This window comes from Triticum aestivum, chromosome 4B (genome assembly GCF_018294505.1).
Source record: "Triticum aestivum cultivar Chinese Spring chromosome 4B, IWGSC CS RefSeq v2.1, whole genome shotgun sequence".
NCBI lineage: Eukaryota > Viridiplantae > Streptophyta > Magnoliopsida > Poales > Poaceae > Triticum > Triticum aestivum.
In genome coordinates, this window is record NC_057804.1 from 632597882 (window position 1) to 632602542 (window position 4661).

Below are 4661 nucleotides of genomic sequence, written 5' to 3' on the forward strand. Positions count from 1 at the left end.
ACCCTGTTATGGGTAGTCTTTTGGTGGTGGTGTTTGGGAATACGCATTCACCTTCCTTTGATTATTTAGACGAGACTTCCCCCCTTGATTGGGAAGAGGAACCTTGTTCCCTTGAGCTATGGGTTTGAGAGAGAGAGAGAGGAGGGGGAATAGGATATGGTTGGAGCTCAGGTGAGAGCCAGATGGCAGGAATGAGGAAGAGACAATTTTAGCTACCAATCAGCACAAGCGGTCTGGTGGTGGAGGTAGTGGAAGCTATGATGGAAACAATTTTAGGAAGAACATGTTGGGAAATGCTAGAGATCTTGATGGGAAGGCGGTTGGGAAGGTTTTGAATGATGGGGGGAGTGGAGAGATTCAAGGATAGAAAACCCAGGCTGCCACGAACACTGCACAAGGCCCACTTCTGGCTAATCTGAATAGAATCCAGAGTGGGGATTCCCAACAAGGTCATATACATAACCCTACCTAGTGGATGTTAGCAAATGGGAATTTACCTATGCAGATCCCTAATATGGGAATGAAATAACTGTGGTTTCCCCAAATTACTCATGCCGGGGGAGAAGGATCTAGTCAAGGGATCTCTTCACAGCACCAACATCTCATGGGACTGGGGGCTATGCCAAACTGTGTGCCTTACATTATGGCTGGAATTAATGATGACTAATCAAGGTGTGAGAGAAGAGTCTCATGATGGTGGCACTGGTAATAGTGGAAATTCTCAGTATGTATTTATGAGTGGGCCCCAATTCTTAGTCAAGTGGATGGATCGAGGAAGATGAGAAAACCGAGGGTGAAGGAGGTGCTGGTGGACAGAGATTGTTTTGCTCTGAGTGTAAAGAAGCTACACATGTTCATAAAGATTGCAGAAAATATGTCAAGTGTTCTTTTTGTGGAAAACAGTCACACCTGAGTGAAGATTGTAGTTGGTTAAACAGATCAAACTAGTTGCCAAGTATGTAGGCTTTGGAAAAATAGTTTTTTTTTAAAGTACGTAGGCTTTGCTACTAATGGTTTGGGATGCCTTCTGATACAGAATACAAAAGAAAACAACAACATTGAGCATGCAAATCATTTGGCTTTGGTTGAAATCACTTCTGGAGAGATTAATGAGCCTCAATTCTTATAGGGCTTCGACAAGATGTTTAACTGGATTTGGTAGTGGAGAGTCAAACAAAAAGGCATGAAAGCTTATACTATGAGATTTCCCAACATGGCTAAGCTGGTAGAGTTAACTAACCTCAGTGAATTCAATTTGCTGGATACACTATGTTGATTAAGATTGGAAGGTACTAGATTGCTTAAGACATTTCTTTGGAGCTTGTGAGCTGGGGACTACTATTGGTCCAGTGCATGGGGTGAGGGATATTCATAAAGTTCCCAACTCAACTGAATTTATACAAAAGAGATGCTTGTTTTTAGAGTGCGTTTTAGGTTGCTCAGGTAGTGGAACAAGTATGGTACTCTGGTAGTGGAAAAAGAGGCAACAGTGAGATTAAAAATTCAGTGGTAGGTGACTGATGTGGATACCCTTAGAAATGCTAAAAGGAACGAGGAAGATGAGGCTAACACAGAGACCATTAATTTAGGGAGCCTATCTTTGCCACAATATAAAGCTAGACATGGAGTTGGGTGTAAAAATTGATACATTGGGTGATGGTAATCTGGGCAGACAAGAAATGAGTGTTTCTATGAGGACTGAGAAGAGTGGGATTCATAAGGATCTGGCTATGAAGATTAAGTTGTTGGAGGATATTAATGTTCGGCAAGTTGCTAAGATAGTAATGAATGAAAAAAGATTACTTGAGAGTGAAAGAGAGAGGAATGTTTTACATTTGAAAATGAGGAAACAACATTATTGAAAGTGCATTATATCGACTAGAGGGGGGCTTAATAGGCGATTTTTATGAATTCTTCACTGAGGAATTTGCCGGTGAGGAAATTCCTAAGCGAAGAACTACTTGCAGCGGAATAAGTACTCAGAAGTAAGCATAACAGAATACATGCATGGTCATCATGATGAAATGAAGACACGCACAGAGTACCGAAAGCGTAAACACAGGATAACACAAGATGAAGACAAACAGACTGAAGAAATTGAACTGAGAAAATTGAGAAAGTCTTCAGTCAAAGTCTTCAAACACAGATATGAACAATCACTCAACACAGTAATGAGGAAATGAAAGAGTTGAGGAAATAGAACCAGTAAGATTGGTGAAGACAATGATTTGGTAGACCAGTTCCAACTGTTGTCTCAGTTGTACGTCTGGTTGGAGCGGCTGAGTATTTAAACTCGAGGACACACAGTCCCGGACACCCAGTCGCTGAGCACGCAGCTCAGGACACCAAGTCCTCACCGTATTCTCCTTGAACTAAGGTCACACAGACCTCGTCCAATCACTTGTGGTAAGTCTTCAGGCGACTTCCAAACCTTCACAGACTCGGTCACTCGGCGATCCACAATTCCTCTTGGATGCTCTAGACCATGACGTCTAACCGTCTGGAAGAAGCACAGTCTTCAAAGGTAACAAGCGTTGGATCCACGCAGGATCAATCTCTTCAGTGATGCTCAATCACTTTGGGTTTGTAGGTGTTTGGGTTTGTGTTTCTCCTCACTCGATGATTTTCGCTCAAAGTCCTCGGAGGATGGGATGCTCTCAAATGACAAGTGTCAGTTTCTCTCGGAGCAGCCAACCAACTAGTGGTTGTAGGGGGCGGCTATTTATAGCCTAGGGAGCAGCCGGACATGATAAGACATAAATGTCCTTCAATGATATGACCGTTAGGTGGATAAGATATTTTGGGACAGCTGGCGCGCAGCACAACAACGGTCGGAAATTTGACTCTCAAATTCCTCATGGCTATCATGTTCCTCACTGTGTAGGCAATCCGCACTGGCGAATTCCTAACTCCTCAGTCAGAACAAATTCCTCAGCGACCAGAAGAACTTCGTCTCTGTCACTGAAGAAATTGACTGAACTGTATGAGATTTCCAATCTCTTCACTCGAAGGGATTGGTAGGTGTAGGATTTTGAGTTGAGCATCACATGGAAATTTTTCCTTAGTATTTCCTCGACCCCCTTTAACAGTACGGTGTTTCCTATGACTCAAGAAAGAGAAAAACAAAACTATGAAAACGAAAGTCTTCAAGCTTCATATTCCTCACATGAATATCAAGTCTTCATGGACACACCAATTTCTTCACTTTCAAAGTCTTCATGAAAGTCTTCAGAAATACCAAAATCTTCAATCGAAGATATTCATTTTTAGGGGTCGACTTTCTCTGTAATTATCAAACTCCTCATAGACTTATAGACCTGTGTACACTCATAAACACATTAGTCCCTTAACCTATAAGTCTTCAATACACCAAAATCACTGAGGGGCACTAGATGCACTTACAATCTCCCCCTTTTTGGTGATTGATGACAATATAGATTAAGTTTTCAACGGGGATAAACATATGAAATGTAAGTACTGATATTGAGGAATTTGATTGCAAGATATAGAAGAACTCCCCCTGAAGATGTGCATAGTGAGGAATTTGCTTTTGAAGCAATGCACACTTGAAGAGTTGAATCATGGAGATCTCCCCCTATATCTTGTAATTCATACATGCATTTGACATATAATATGAAGAATTTGAAATGCATGATGAAATATGGTGCCTGATGAAATTTAGCATGCGTGCAATAATATTAATGAGGAACAAGCATGCAGAATAATGCATCAAGAGTATCAGAGCACAGTGCATCAAAAGTATCAGAGCACCATCGGGTTTAAGATTACAACTCGATCCAATAAAAGTTTCAGAAGAGCGAGAGTTGTAACTTAGCAAAAAAACACCCATATAATAGACCCGCTTGAAGACTAACTCAAATTTCTCCCCCTTTGTCATCGAATGACCAAAAGGATCGAAACTGAGGACTAATGCCCCTGAAGAATATCAAGTTGATGGAGGAGCGTCAACGTTGTCGGGGTCGGTTGTCATAGTAGGGCCTGCCGCAGTGTCGACCAAGTCTTCATTTTCATCAGTGTCGCACGATGAACAATAGGAGCTGGCCACCAAGGAAGGAACCTTGACCTTCTTGAATTTCTTCGGTGGAGGTGCAGACCAGTCAAATTCTTCCTTGAGACCCATTCTCTTCAGATCTTCTGCGCTGTAGACATGAGGTAGAACAGCCCAGGTACGGTTGAAGGTTTCATGGAGGTAGTAGTGGTTTTTCTTCACTGCGTTGTGTGTTGAGGTCATGTTGTGAAGAATTGAACCAAACTGACGCTTGGCCCATTTATGATTGTGATCAAATTTCTGATGAAGACTGAGGAGTAACTCACGATCAGTCATCACGCTGGGTGCTGTGGCTTGAGGAATTTGCTTGGCAGAGGTGTTGGCGGCAGAGTCATGTGTGGTAGAGTCATCATTGGTGGAGTAGGATGCAGCCTTGCGAAATTGACCATCCAATGGACGAATGCCTTCATCTATCACAACAGTTGCCTTGCCTTTGTCACCAGTTGAGGAAAATGTCCGTTTGAGGACTTCAATTGGAGGCAAGTAGCTGCGATGGTTTAGAGTATCAGCCTTGTAATTGAGTGAAGACCTTGTCCTGATGAACCTCATAATCCATGGTGCATAAGGCTTCAGCTCAAATGGTGACATGGCA